Here is a 17,717-nt window from a genome sequence, read left to right on the forward strand (position 1 = left end):
ACGGTGGGGTCTTGACTTGGCTGGAGCAGGAGTTGCCCTGCCTTGATGATAGGTGCCAGTAGATGGTTCGTTCGTCAACAAATTTTGCTGCGATTGTGGATGAGGAGTGTACTACGGTGGTTTCCATGCAGCGGTTCTCAATGTTTACCCATTTGTTGAGGGTAACTTCTTTGGTCTTTCGATTCATCGGCTTGATGAGGAAAAGGGAAGACAACTACAACAAGAAAGCTGCAATTTACTTAATAAAATGTTCTCAACCGCAGGAATTTACTACTGATTTGAATTACCTGCGGAATCCTATGGTAAAGCCTGCACCTAATCGGGTTCAGAATCTTTTTCTGGATGAGGAAGGGTTGATCCGCTTGCATGGACAGGTCTTCTCAGTTTTCTTATGAAGTTAAGAATCCCTTGTTGCTGGGCAAGAATCATCACCTGACCCGACTTGTGATATTAGACTGCCATCTTAAATGTTCCCATCTGGGTATAGGGTCAACCTTAACGGAATTGAGATGTCGTGGCTATTGGGTACCTCAAGGAGGGCAGGCAGTCAAAAATGCCCTTAATTCCTGCACAAAGTGTAAAAGATACAATTCTAGACCGATTCTGCCTGAGAACATAGCCAATCTACCAACTTCTTGTGTCGAATTTGAGGTTCCTTATAGGAACACTGGAGTGGACTTCACAGGACATTTTTGGGTGAAGGAGGGTAACTGAGAAAAAAATGTATCTGTTGTTGTTCACTTGTTTGAGTGTAAGAGCAGTGCATATAGAGGTGGTGCCAGACATGAGTATATAGTCCTTTTTTTCAGGCATTAGTCAGATTTACTAATGCACATGGTGTTCCAGAGTCGATTCTCAGTGACAATGCAAAAACCTTTCTGGGTAGTGGAAGACTGTTTAAGCCCTTTTGTATTCTCCAAGACTACTAGGCCAAGTTTGGGTCATGTAACATTAAGTGGGAGACAATTCCACTATTTTCCCCCTGGGTTGGGGGAGTATGGGAGCGTAGCATCAAGACTTTAAAATCTTGCCTATACAAAGTTATTGGTAGAGGTAAGCTAGATTATTATACTTTCCTTACTATTGTCTCAGATATTCAGCGGGCTGTAAACAACAGGCCCCTTACTTATCAAGAGTCCGCTGACAGGCAACCAATGATTATCACACCCAATATGTTTATTAGACCCAATAAAAGCCCTGGTCTATTATTACCATTGGGAGGAGATGATCTCTCCACCATGGTTGCTCCCAGCCGGAGAAGGTTGATCGAAACAATTGGATTATGAGATGAATGGTTGTCAAGATTTAGAGAACTGTGGTACAAGGAGTACCTCCTTGATCTTAGAGGAAGGATGCCAGGAAGATCTCAGATACCATTCCAGAATCGCATTAAAAGAAATGATGTAGTCTTGATCAAGAGCCCTTTAAAACCACGACCCTTTTGGATGTTGGATACTATACTTAAGGTTCTCCCAGGACAGGATGGAGTGGTGAGGACAGCTTGTGTCAGACAGGGTGATGGCTTAGTGAACGTCCATTTGCTAAAGAATTTATATCCGATAGAAATTTCGCAATCTGATGATGATCTTGAGGAAAGTGAACCAAGTCAGGCGGGTGCATCCTCGCCTGTTGCTGCAGGTAGCAGTCAAAACCAGGAATCCTCTGGTTCATTTTCGGAAGGAGATGACACCATTTGGTTGTGTCCTGCCTGCAATAGACCTCCAGGGATCCAAGATATGATATGTTGCGATTGCTGTGGTATCATTTAAAGAGTGTTGGAATTGACTTGGCTCCACCCGCTAGACAGAAATGGTACTGTAGTGATTGTGCACCTCGAAAGAGACGAAAGGGAAGACCTAGTCTATTACCTGCTCAATAGGAGTAGTCTTGGGCATGACTATAAACTACAACTGACAGCGGAGCCTTGGCTAAGGGACAGAATGAGGGTACCACTGGTATCTCCAGGTGGCCCTTGACTGAGGCCTAGCACCTGTTAGTCCCCCTGCACGGTCACGCAAATTTTTTTTTTTTATGAAGATATATATATATATAAAATGCACTTTTTCCTTTTTTTTTTCCTTCTGTTGGAAGAGTGTAGAGAATAACACATAACTTACTTAGCTGCCGGAGGTGAGGATGCTCTTCTAACAGCCAAGAAGAACAATAGCCTTGTGGTTATTTATACTAATAGAGTAAGGTAATTGTTATAAAAACCTTCCTCCTTTGTGAAGAGTGCTTCATACTTTTTTTTATGTTACTATGGTTACAAGACCTGAGAAGAAGGTCGAGAAGAAAATTGTATTTTTTTCGCAAACTCACTTCAGGTTAGTTACTCTCAGTTATATGATTTTTTTCCAATATCTAATCATTTTCTTATCATCTTATTATTTTCTTATTATTATCTTATTATTTTCTTATTATCTTATCATTATCTTATTATTACCTAATCTTATTATTATCTTATTATTTTTTATTATATTATTATATTCTTATTATATTATTATTATCTTATTATTATCCGATTATCTCATTATCTTCTTATTACCTTATTATCTTATTATTCTCTTATTATTTTCTTATTATCTTATTATTTTCTTATTATTTTCTTATCTTCTTTTTATCTTATTATCTTATAATTATCTTATTATTTTCTTATCTTCTTATTACCTTATTATCTTATTATTATATTATTATTTTCTTATTATTTTCTTATTATTTTCTTGTTATCTAATTAGTATCTTATTATCTTATTTTCTCATTATTTTCTTATTATCTTATTATTTCCTTATTATTTTCTTATCTTCTTTTTATCTTATTATCTTATAATTATCTTATTATTTTATTATTTTCTCATTATTTTCATAGAATCTTATTAAAATGTTATTATTTTCTTATAACATTATTATGTTCTTATTATCTTATTTTATCTTATTATCTTATTATTTTCTTATCATCTTATTATTATCTTATAATTTTCTTATCATCTTATTATTATCTTATTATCTTATTAATATCTCATAATTTTCTTATTATCTTATTATTATATTATTATATCATTATCTTATTATTTTCTTATTATTATCGTATTATGCTATTATGTTCTTATTATCTTATTACTATCTTATTATTTACTTATTATTTAATTATTATCTTACTATTTTCTTATTATCTTCTTATCATCTTATTATTGTCTTATTATTATCTTATCTTATTACCATCTTATTATGTTCTAATTATCTTCTTATTGTCTTATTATCTCAATATTATATGATTGTTTTCTTATAATCTTATTATTATCTTATCTTATTATTATTTTATTATTTTATTATTATATTATCAATTTTATTATGTTATTAATAACTTATTATTATCTTATTATTTTCTCATTATTGTATTATATTTTTGTATCTAATTATTATCTTATCATCTTATTATTATCTTATTATTTTCTAATTATCTTATTATTATCTTCTTATTTTTATTATATTCTTATTGTCTTATAATCTAATTATCTTATTATCTTATTATTTTCTCATTATCCTATTATTATCTTATTATTTCTTATTATCTTATTATTTTCTCATTTTCTTATTATTATATTATCATTTTCTTATTAATTTATTATTTTCTTGTTATCACATTATTATTTTATTTTTTGTTATTATACTATTATTACCTTATTGCTTTCTTATTATCTTATTTTTTCTATTGATCTCATTATTATCTTATTATCTGATTATTATCTGATTATTTTCCTATTATCTTATTATTATCTTATTATTTTCTTATTATCTTATTATTTTCACATTATCTTATATTTATCTTATTATGATCTTATTATTTTTATATTATCTTATTATTATATAATTATTTTCTTATTATCTTATTATTTTCAAATTATCTTATTATTAACTTATAATTTTCTCATTATCTTCTTATTTTTTGTTGTCTTAATATTAACTTATTATTTTCTTATCACTTTATTATTTTTTTATTAGCTTATTATTATCTAATAAACTTGTAATTATCTTCTTATTTACTTATTATCTTATTATTTTCTTATTATCTTATTATTATCTAATTATCTTATTATTGGTTTATTATTTTCTCATTAACTTATTATTTTCTTATTATTTTGGAAATATATAATAAGAAAATAATAAGATAATGAAAAATAATATAATAAGAAAATAAAAAGATAATGAAAAAATAATAAGATAATAATAAGATAATAATGTTATTATCATCTCATTATTTTTTCATTATCTTATTATTTTCTTATTATCTTAATATTATTTATTATTTTCTTATTATCTTACTTTTATCTTATTATCTTATAATCGTATTTTATTATTATCTCATTATTGTCTTATTATTATCTTATTATCATATTATTATCCTATTATTTTTTATTATCTTATTATCTTATTATTATCTTATCTTATTAATATCTTATTAGCTTATTATTTTCTTATTTTCATTTTACTATCTTATTATACTCTAATTATTATCTTATTATGATCTTATTATTATCTTATTATTTTCTGATTATCATTTTATCTTATTATTTTCTTATTATTTCGTTATTATCTTATCATTTTCTTATTATCTTATCATTATCTAATTATTTTCTTACTATATTATTATTTTCTTATTATCTTATTATTATCTTACTATTTTCTAATTATCTTATTATTTTCTTATTATCTTATTATTATCATATTATTTTCTAATTATCTTTTTTATTATTTTATTATTATCTTATTATCTGATCTTATTACCATCTAATTATGTTCTAATTATCTTCTTATTGTCTTTTTATGTCATTATAATCTGATAGTTTTCTAATTATCTTCTAATAATCTTATTATCTTATTATTATCTTATTATTTTCTTATTATCGTGTTATATTCTCTGTATCTAATTATTATCTTATTATATTATTATTATCTCATTAGTTTCTGATTATCTTTTTATTTTCTTATCATCGTTTTTTTGTCTCATTATCTTATTATATTATTATTTTTTATTATGTTATTTTCTAATTATCTTATTATTTTATTATTTTCACATTATCTTATTAGTTTCTTATTATCTTATTATTATCATATTATTTTCTCATTATCGTTTTATTTTCTTATCATACTATTATTTTTTTTAGTTTTTTAGTTATTATCCTATTAGTATCTGATTGTGTTCTTATTATCTTATTATTATCTCATTATCTCATTATTATCTGATTATTTTCCTATGATATTATTATCATCTTATTATTTTCATATTATCTTATAATTTTCTTATTATCTTATTATGATAATATTATTTTCTTATTATCTTATTATTTTCTCATTATCTTATTATATTATTATTTTCGCATTATCTGATTATTATTTTATTATTTTCCTTTTATCTTCTTATTTTCTTATTATCTCATTATCTTATAAACTTATTATTTTCTTATTATTTTCTTATTCTCTTCTTATTTTCTTATCAAATTATTTTCTTATTATCTTATTATTTTCTAATTATCTTATTATTATCTTATCATTTTCCTATTATCTTATTATTATCTTATTATCTGATTATGAATTTATTATTTCCTCATTATCTTACTATTTTCTTATTATTTTGTTAATATCTTATTATTATATTATTATTTTCTTATTATCTTCTCATTATCTTATTATCTTTTTATTTTCTTAAGATCTTATTTTCTTATTATCTTATTATTTACCTATTATCTTATTATTATCTTATTGACTTATTATTATTTTATAATTTTCTTTATTATCTTGTTATTATCTTATTATTATCTCATAATCTTCTGATTATCTTATTATATTATTATCTCCTCATCTTATTATTATTGTTTTCTTTTTATTTTTTACTATCTTATCATTTTCTTGTTATCTTATTATTACCTTATCATCTTGTTATTATTTTATTATTTACTTATGATCTTTTTATTTTCGTATTATCTCATAATAATCTTATTATCTTATTATCTTATTATCTTATTATTATCTTATTATTTTAATATTATCTTATTATTTTCTTATTATATCTTTATTTTCTGATTATCTTATTTTTTTGTCATGTTCTTATTGTATTATTATTTTCTTTTGATCTGATTATTATGTTTTCTTATTATTATCTTATTATCATCTAATCTCATTATTGTCTTATGATTATCTCATTATTTTCTTATTATATTTTAATTTTATTATTATCTTATTATTATCTTTTCATCCTCTTATTTTCTTATATTATTATTATTTTTTATTATCGTATTGTTTTATTATTATCTTATTAAGTTATTATTATCTTATTATTTTCTTATCTAATTATGTTTTTATGATCTTATTATTTTCTAATTATCTTATTATCTCATTATTACCATATAATCTTATTATTCTCTTAATGTATTATTATTGTCATATTATCTTATTATTATATTATTATCTTATTATTATCTTATTATTTTCTTATTATCTTCTTATTTTCTTATTATCTTCTTATTTTCCAATTATCTTACTATTATCATATTGACTTATCATTATTTTATAATTTTCTTTATTAACTAATTATTATTTTCTTTTTATCTTATTATTTTCTTATTATATTATTATTATCTTATTATCTTATAATTATCTTGTAATCCTATTATTTTCTTATTATATTATTATTATTATCTTATTATCTTATAATTATCTTATTATCTTTTTATTTTCTTATTATCTCATTATATTCTTGTTATCTTATTATTACCTTATTATCGTGTCATAAGCTTATTATTTTATTATTTTATTATGACCTTTTTATTTTCTTATATTCTCATAATAATCTTATTATCTTATTATCTTATTATCTTATTATTATCTTATCTTATTATCTTATTATTGTCTTATTATTTTCTTATTATATCTTTATTTTCTGATTATTATCTTATTATTGTATGTTCTTAGTATATTATTATTTTCTTTTTATTTTATTATTATCTTATCTTATTCTTATCTTATTATTATTATCTGATAATCGCATTTTTATCTTATTATCTTATAATTATCTTATTATTTTCTTATCATCTTTTTATTTTTATTATCTTATTATCTCATTATTTTCTCATTATATCATTATTTTCTTTTTATCGTATATTTTCTTATTATCTTATTATTATCGTATTAGCTTATTATTATCTCATTATTTTCTGATTATCTTATTATTTTTTGTTATCTTATTATTATCTTATAATCTAAGTTTTTTGTTATTATCATATTATTTTCTTATCCTCTTATTATTTTCTTATTATCTTATTATTATTTTTTATCTTATTATTATTTTATTATGTTATTATTATCTTATCTTATTTTCTTATTATCTTATTACTTTCTTTATGTCTTATCTTATTATTTTCTTATTATCCCATTATTATCTTATTATTTTCTCATTATCTTATGATTACCTTATTATTTTCTTGTTATCTTATTATTTTATTATTATCTGCTAATTATTTTATCTTATAAACTTATTATTTTCATATTATCTTATTATTTTCTTATTATCTTATTATTATCCTATCTTATTATCTTATTATTTTCTTCTCATCTTTTTATTTTCATATTATCTTATTATTATATTATTATCTTATTATTTCTCATTATTTTCTTATTATCTTATAAATATCTCATTATTTTCTGATTATTTTATTATTATCTTAACAATTTGTGATTATCTTTTTATTTTCTTATTATCTTATGATTATCTTATTACCTTATTTTTATTATCTTATTATTTTCTTTTTATCTTATTATTTTCTTATTATCTTTTTATTATCTTATTATTTTCTCATTATTATCTTATTATCTTATTATTATCATATAATTATCTTGTTCTTTTATTATTATCTTATTATTAACTGATTATTTTCTTATTATTATCTTATTTTTTATCTTACTATCTTATTAGTATCTTATTTTTATCTTACTATCTTATTATTATATTATTATTATTTAAATTTCTTATTATTATCTTATTATATTATTATTTTCTTATTATCTAATTATTATCTCATTATCTGAGTATTATCTTATTAGTATCTTTATTGTTTCCTATTATTTGGTATTATCTTATTGTTTTCTTATTATTTTCTTATTATCTTATTATTATCTTATTATCTTATAATCTTATTATTATCCTTTTATCTTATTATTATCCTGTTTTTTTCTTAGTATATTATTATTATATTATTATTTTCTTATTATTATCTTATTTTTATCTCATTGTTATCTTATTTTTATCTTTTAATCTTGTTATTTTCTCATTATTTTATCTTTTGTTGCAATATTTTGGTTCTATAATGGGGTATGATCCCACACAGTCGGACTATTCTATTTATAAACGATGCTGCTAAGAACTGACGAATCAAATAAATTCACGTTCTGCTACCAACCAATCAGAAACCAGAATTGCTTCATAAATATTAAACCTTTTCGGGAGCAATTTTACATGTTCTTTTCCCGGGTTTCGACACGGTAAGAATATTTTGTTCTGTGGAACTGTCTACTACAAACAAGTCATCTCCCAGGACTTGTGTGTAACAGCGAACCATCTGAAACTGTTCTGAAAGTCAAAGTGGCTTACACTTCTAGAGGTTATGGGCCCAGCGTGCGTCTTTATTTCGATGGATCCGAATCAAAGTTCGAATTGTGGCAAGTTAAATTTCTGGGATATCTACGAATCCAAAAGCTACACAAAGTACTACAAACACAACCTGAAAACAGAAACGACCCCGACTTCATTGAAAAGAACACAACTGTCTTTGCGGAATTAATACAGTGTTTAGATGACCAAAGTCTATCACTGGTAATGAGAGAAGCCCTGAACGACGGCTGCAAAGCATTAAACATATTGAGAGACCATTATTTATCGAAAGGAAAACCCAAAATTATTTCTTTATACACTGAACTGACCTCTCTAAAACGAATGGAAGCCGAAACTATTACTGATTATATTATAAGAGCCGAGACAACTGCAAATTCTTTAAAAATGTCTGGTGAAGTTATAAGTGACAGTCTGTTAATTTCCATGGTCCTTAAGGGATTACCGAGTGATTTCAAGCCATTTACCACCGTGATAACCCAGAAAGAAAAACCCATGACTTTTAGCCAATTCAAGGTAGCACTCAGAAGTTACGAAGAAACTGAAAAAATGATCACAGAAAAAAACGAATCCACAAATATCATGAAATTTAAAAATACACACATAAAAACACCAAAATCGAATTATACCCATGCCAGGAATAAAAAACGCAACTTTGCCAAAAGCAGGTCTTTTCCTAAAAAAAGGTACAAAAATTATTTGCTATAATTGTGGACGACCTAATCACAAGAGTTTCCAATGTAGATACAGGACTCAAAATGGCGACTACATTAAAAATGTAGAGAGCTCTGTTAGCGAACATACATTTTTATTTTCGTGTACAAATGTACACGAAAATAAAAATGTATGTTCGCTAACAGAGCTCTCTACATTTTTAATGTAGTCGCCATTTTGAGTCCTGTATCTACATTGGAAACTTCAAGAAACAATAATAATTTTCTTGTCGATTGTGGGGCCACGGCACATGTGATTACAAAGGAATCTGATTTTATCAATTCTGATCCCAACTTTAAGCCACAAAATCATTTTGTAGAACTAGCTGACGGGAGTCGAGTCAATGATATCGTTTTGAAAAGAGGCGATGCGAAAATCTCGCTAAAGAACAATAAAGGTGAACTGTGTTTCTGTATTCTAGAAAACGCTCTTCTAATCCCAAAATTTAAACAAAATATATTTTCTGTACAAGCTGCCACAAAACAAGGTGCAAATATAAACTTTAGCCCCAATAAATCAAAACTGGTATACCCGAATGGAACTGTATTCGACATTAAAGAAAATGGAAGACTATATTATTTAAATAGCGTAGTCCCACCAAAAACCGCCTGCCATGATCTACAGACATGGCATAAAATTCTTGGACACTGCAATATTCCTGATATCAAAAAGTTGCCGACTGTAGTTGATGAAATGCAAATACAAACATCAAAAACCTTCAACTGCGACGTCTGTACGCAAGGGAAAATGACAAACTATCAAAACAAGATACCAGACAAAAAGGCCAAAAAAATCCTATCAATGGTGCATTGTGACTTGAACGGTCCCGCAGAACCGATGGCAAGAGAACAGTATAGATATGTGTTGAATTTCGTAGATGACCATTCAGGTTTAATAATGGTTTACTTTTTAAAGAACAAATCTGATACCCTGCTAGCAACTAAGAAATATCTAGCCGACATGGCCCCCTACGGTGAAATCAAGTGTATTCGCTCTGACAACGGTACGGAATTCACCAATAAAGACTTTGAACTTTTACTAATTAACCATCATATCAGGCATGAAATATCAGCTCCTAGATCGCCACACCAAAACGGGACTGCTGAACGTGCGTGGCGGACACTTTTTGAAATGGCAAGATGCCTACTCATTGAATCAAAACTCCCTAAAAACCTCTGGACGTATGCACTTATGGCGGCAGCCTATATACGCAACAGGTGCTTTAACAAAACACTATCTAAAACTCCATATGAATCTTTCTGCGGTAAAAAACCAAACCAGGCGGTTTTTGATGGGACTACGCTATTTAAATAATATAAATTTCTTAATATTATGTTATTATGTTATTATTTTCTTATTATTATCTTTTTTCTTATTATTATTATCTTATTATCTTATTATCATCTTATTATTTTCTTATTATCTTCTGATTTTCTTATTATTTTCTGATTATCTAATCATTATCTCATTATCATATTATTTTCTTATTATTATTTTATTTTTATCTCATTATTATCCTATTATGTTCTTATTATATTATAATTATCTTATTATTTTCTTATGATTATATTATTATTAGCATGTTATCTTATTATTTTTTATCTTATTATTATCTCATTATTTTCTTTTTTTATCTCATTATTATCTGATTATTATCTTATTATCTTATTATTATTTTATCTTATTATTATATTATTATTATCTGATTATTATTCTATTATTTTCTTATTATTTTCTTATTATCGTATTATTTTCTTAAGGTCTTATTATTATCTTATTATTTGCTTATTATCTTATTATTATCTTAGTATTTTCTAACTATCTTGTTATTATCTTAGTATTTTCTTATTATATTATTATTATATTATTATTTTCGCATTATCTTATGATTATCTTACTATTTTCTTATTATCTTATTGTTTTCTTATTATCTTATTATCATCTTATTTTTTCTTATTATCTTATTATTGTATTATTATCTGCTTATTATCTTATCTTATTATTAACTTATTTCCTCATTATTTGAATATTTTCTTATTATCTTATTATTTTCTTATTATTTTAGTATTATCTTATTTCATTATTATCTTATTATTTGTTTATTATCGTAATATTTTCTTATTATCTTTTATTATCTTATTATCTGTTTGTTATCTTATTATTTTCTTATCATCTTATTATTGTCATATTATCTTATTATTATATTATTATCTTATTATTTCTAAATAATAATAATAATAATAATAAGAAGAAGAAGAAGAAGAAGAAGAAGAAGAAGAAGAAAAAAAAAAATAATAATAATAATAATAATAATAATAATAATAATAATAATTATGATGGATAAGAAAAAGCAGGTTTAAATATCAAGAAAACCTTACACAAATCAGTGTTTGTATTATTCTAATATGAGTATTTAAAAATATCAAACTAAAAATGACGGAAGTGGGACTGGAACATCATGTCTGGCAGTGGAAAGAACGAGGCTTCCCAGGCTTGCATGCAGATAAACTCTCGAAACACTATCGCTAAAACAAATTGGACTAACCATTCATTCGTTTTTATCACTCAAGCTGTTCCTGCACGTTTTTTTCGCCCGGTTAATACATTCCATCTTTGATGCATTCATTATCTATATCGCCTCTCAAAAACATTTCTTCACAATTTTATTGTTACAACGTTTTAAGTGAAGTAAAAACTGCCGGAAATAACAGAAAGTTCTAATCCATCAATTTGTCATACACGAGAAACACGAGAAAAGTTTTTAATTGTGTAATTGAAGAACTAAAATAGTGTATCACAACTAAAACAAACGTTAAATGTTACAAAGTTAAATGTTACAAAGTTAAATGTTACAAAGTTAAATGTTACAAAGTTAAATGTTACAAAGTTTCTCAATTTCTCTTTTTAGTTTTTCAATTTCAATAGCAGTTAACCATTCATTCGTATTTATCATTCAAGCTGTTCTTGCGCATTTTTTTCGCTCTGTTAATACATTCCATCACGTTAAACGTTACAAAGTTAAACGTCACAAAGTTAAATGTTACAAAGTTAAACGTTACAACGTTACAACGTTACAATCTTAAACGTCACAACGTTAAACGTTACAACGTTAAACGTCACAAACTTAAACGTTACAAAGTTAAATATTACAACGTTAAACGTTAGCGTTAAATGTTACAAAGATAAACGTTAAAGTTAAATTTTACAAAGGTAAACCTCACAAAATTAAATGTTACAAAGTAAAATGTTACAAAGTTAAATGTTACAAAGTTAAATATTACAAAGTTAAATGTTACAAAGTTAAATATTACAAAGTTAAATGTTACAAAGTTAAATGTTACAAAGTTAAATGTTACAAAGTTAAATATTACAAAGTTAAATATTACAAAGTTAAATGTTACAAAGTTAAATTTTACAAAGTTAAATGTTACAAAGTTAAATGTTACAAAGTTAAATGTTACAAAATTAAATGTTACAAAGTTAAATGTTACAAAGTTAAATGTTACAAAGTTAAATATTACAAAGTTAAATGTTACAAAGTTAAATATTACAAAGTTAAATATTACAAAGTTAAATGTTACAAAGTTAAATGTTACAAAGTTAAACGTTACAAAGTTAAACGTTACAAAATTAAATGTTACAAAGTTAAATGTTACTGTGATAGAAGTAATCAGTATCGGCAGAACAGACTGTTCGAGAATAACCAGAAATTTCTTTTAATTAACTAAAATTCAAAGAGGGAAAGACGTTATACTTGAGTCTGACTAATCTCGTGTATTCCAGAAAGACATTTGGGAAAAGGAAGTAAAACATCAAGATGATGCAGAATGAATTAAAGATATAAAAAGCGAAATGTCCTCTTGAATAGAGCAACAAATGAACATAACAGTCATCGTTGAAATTCTGAAGACGAAGGTTAAAAAGTCTTCAAATTGGAAAGCCCCTGGACCTGATAGGATCCAGGTATACTGGTTTAAAAACCTTCCAGTTCTTCACCCACTTCTCACAACAATGCTAAACAACTAATGACTGACAATAGCCACTACAGTCTTGATCAGTAAAGATAAGACAAAAGTGACAAACTATAGACCAATTACTTGCCTCTCATTGATGTGGAAACTTTTCAATAACATATTGTCTGAAAGTACAGGGTGGAATGATAAAATTGTTGCTATAGAAAAGACGACATGATTCCATTTCCCTTTGATAAAAACAGTTTTCTTTTTTTGTTACAGGCTATTTATTAGTTGGCTAGTTGTGTACAAATCCCAAGAGCAATAGAAGCCTATTATGCCTGAAAATGACACAATATTGAACGAGCGAGATCGGAGATGCACCACTAGTCATGCTCTCTCTACAGATCAAAGTTATGACAACAGGACCATTCCCAGCACTCTCAAAATGCAAATCCGGACGGTTCAATGCTTGAGGGCACAGTTCAATGAAGTTTCCATCCACGGTTATGGTTTTTGGTGTGGTTACAAGTGAGAGCTACGTCATGTCATCGTATATCTTTGAAGTCAGTTTGAAATCCAACATCAAAGTGTACCTGGATGTGCTAAACAGTGTGGTAATCTCCGGGTGCAATCAGGTGGCTACTGGCAGACCCTGAGTGTAGCAGCAGGTCCAAAGAGATCCAGGCTTGGCTTCAGAAAGAGTGCTACGACTTTGTATCCTTCTCTCACTGGCCCTCCTCTTCCCCTGACCAGACCTCTCTGGATTATTTCGTTTGGTCATACATTGAGAACATCACCAACATGACCTCCCACAACACCAAAACCAGCCTGATTGGCCCATCCACTGAGTATTGGCTGAGGCCCCTGCCAAGCTCCCGTCGACCTCCTGACAGCACTTGTGAAAAAGGTATGCTCCCAGTTCCAGTTGAGGCGGTGATTGAGGCTGAAGGCGGTTACATTGAATAGATGTCAGCTCTACTACATAATCAAATTACCTGAATTGATTTTTTCAATAAAAGTTTTAAAATTAAGCTGTAGTGTTGTTTTATTTAATGCGACAAATTTATCATTCCACTCTGTATCTATCGTCAAAAAAGATTTCCTGCCTAAGGAACATGGAAAGGCTACCAAAAAAGATTATGAGGTACCAAGAGTTAGTTTCTGATTGATAAAATGATCCTTAAAAAATGTAAACGAAGATCTACCAACTTTGTCATGGACTGGGTAGGTTATAAGAAGGCATTTGGCATGGTGCCCCATTATTGGGTACTCAAATGCTTGAACATTTTCAGAATAGCCCACAAAAACTGACCATCTATAAAGAATAGCATGAAAAATTGGGGAACCAATTTAATATTTGGTAATGTTGCATTAGACAAAGTGAAAATTAGGAGAAAATTAAGAGAAGGATTTTCCAGGGCGTTTGTCCCTTTTTGCTTTTTGTCATCAGCGTGATCCGATTGTTACTTCTTTTACAGAATGTGAAAGCAGGTTATGAATGTGAAAAGAACTCCACACCCGCAATACAATATATGCCATCAATTCCAGAGCAGTAGCTTTCATTTGAGGTACCGCTGGTATACTTACTTGACTGGAATGTAGATGAATTAAAATGTTTGGACACAAAAAACACATAAATTCTTAAAATTTATGGGGCTTTTGAGAAGAAAGGAGATGTAGATCGATCATATCTACCTATAAAAGAAGGTTGAAGATGTGGTAAATACAGAGGCAGAAATTCTTAATATATTTCTGAAAGTAATGAAACTCTTCTTCATGAAGTAAAAAGCTAAAAGATACTAAAAGCTAAAAGGTGTCAGTAGTTGTAAAAGATAGGTGAAAAAAATATTTGGAAAGAAACTGCACAGTGTATTCTCAAAAAATACTAAATTTAGAAATAATGACAGCTGAAATTTGTTGGTCCGGCGATCTTAAAAAATCTACTGAGAGCATTTTAATGGAAGCCCAAGAACCAGCAGCTTTCACTAGATTCGTCAAACACTACATTGACAAAACTGCAGAAAGGGAAGAAACATTAGTGCATATTATATCAAAATGCACGATGCTAGCTCAACAGAGATACAACGCAAAGTTACTCAGGTCTTATATTAGAATATATGCAACCTCTATGAATTAGACCACAATAAGTAGTGGTATGAGCATAAACCAGAAGTGATACAGGAGGATGACATGGTCAAACTTCTTTGAGGCATGTGCAATAGCGCATATAGGTATTTCAACGTTGCAAACTTGACAAAGTTTTTCTAAAAAAACAAAAAAAAAAACAAGAGAATTTGTTTAATCATAAACTTAACTTTTTCAATAGCGGAATACGAGAAAAAAAAACATTAAAATAAAAAATATAAATATGAAGATCTGAAATATTGGTTAATGGAAACTATGGAAATGTAAAGAAGTCAAGATTCCCATTCTGCTTGGGACCAAAACGAAAAGTCACCATAAATGGCTTAATCAGATTGACGAGACAATTTCTTTTCCAATTTTGCAAAAGGCTAGCCTGTTAGGAACGACGAAAGTGTTAAGGTAGAGCTTAAGTTAAAAGAATTGACCTGATGTTCAAGGAAATAAATCCTCCTAAAAGCATCCAAATGTTGATATTACTACTATTACTACAACAACAACAACAACAACAACAATAACAACAATAATAATAATCCTGGAATTAGAGATTACCTAAAAAAAATCGATCGCCATTTTTAGTTAACCATAATTTTTTTTTTAAGTTTAAAAGATATCAAATCTTACAATTCGTTTCTATACTTTAAAGTTATGCAGGTTGTTAGGAATTTTTTCTCGATTTTTAACTGAATATGTGTGCCAAATAATTTAATATCCGACTTTGTTTCAAAGCAGTTAGTGCAACGTAAACTACGGATCCGATTTAAGGTTAGAGTTGTGGCAGTTTTGCCACCAAAAAGAAAAATCTGCACTTGTCATTTTTTCAAAAACTGCAAATTTAAGCTAAATTGAATGTAACTCTTTAAACAATGTATACCTCATTTGATTCGTCTTTTATTCCTTTATAATTTTACCTGTTCATATTTGACTTTTAATTGAAGTATTCACGTCACTTTAAAAAAATTAGCTTCAAATTGGGAAAGCAAAAAGAAGCTCTGCAACAACAAATGAGCTTAAAACCAGCTTAAAATATCCACCTTTTCTCTGATCATAAAATATTCACTTTTTAGCATCTCTAATCATAAGCGTTGTTGTTCCTAGGTTATAAAACGTAACATTTAGTTCATATACCTCGAGTCTCTCTTAGGGATCGTCAGGAGCTCATCAATCTCCATCTTTCTGGTTTATCTAATCAAGAAATCGACCGCAGATGGAAATGTGATGAGAAAACGATACAAATGACTGTGCAAAAACACCAAAAAAAAAACAAAACGGTGTGATGCCCCTAAATCTGGTCGTTACTTCTGGAGTTACTTCTTACGGAGAAGATAATGCTATCAAGATTCACAACCTCAGAAACAGATTTGAAACGACTCCCCAAATCAAACAACAGTGTAATCTTGTGAAAAAGTGCTCTCTTTCCACAGTTAAAAACAGATTGAAGGAATTTAATTTGTGAGACTGTGTTCCAGATGCAAGCCAATGATTTCTGTAAAGAACAGAAAGCATCATTTGAACTTTGTCAGATGCAATGAAGATCATGACTCTTCATATTGGTCGAAAATGATTTTTAGTGAGGAAAGCAAGTTCAATAGGCTAGGCAGTGATGGTAGGCAGTACGTCCGTCGAAGGAAGGATGGAGAATTTAATCCTAGGCGTAGAGTTTCAATGCTGCAAGGTGGTGGAGGTTCAGTTTTGGTGTGGGGCATTATTAAATTAGTGCCAATGGTCCACTTGCAAGGTCGAATAATTTCGACCAAGTACATTAATATGTTGACAAAGCATTTTTTATCCTACTTTGGCCAGAATTTCAATGATAATCCCATCTTCATGCAAGATAATGCTCCCATTCACACAGCTGGCAATGTCAAGAAGTTCTGTGAAAAGCATGATGATGTTTGGATTGGCCTGCACAATCTCCAGACCTCAATCCTATTGAAAACGTATGGCATTACAGCAAACAATAGTTACATAATGATAAAATTCAAATCTGGAAAAACTTTGGACAAAAATTAAAGAGACTCATCGGAGTATTGCTGCAAACAAATTCAAGAGAATGCCCCAAAATTTGCAGGCTGCCAAATTGCAGAAGGGTGGTGCGACTAAATAATAACTAGTTCATTATTCCTGTTGTATTGTGTTGAATTAATGTTCTAAAGTTACATTTAAATAACAATTTTCCAGAGTTTCTTTTTGTCTTCCCAATTTGAAGTTAATTTTTAAAATTGATGTGAACACTAGGATACTTCA

The sequence above is a fragment of the Euprymna scolopes genome, chromosome 30, assembly GCF_053919585.1.
Source record: "Euprymna scolopes isolate OS-2025 chromosome 30, ASM5391958v1, whole genome shotgun sequence".
In the NCBI taxonomy this organism is placed as follows: domain Eukaryota; kingdom Metazoa; phylum Mollusca; class Cephalopoda; order Sepiida; family Sepiolidae; genus Euprymna; species Euprymna scolopes.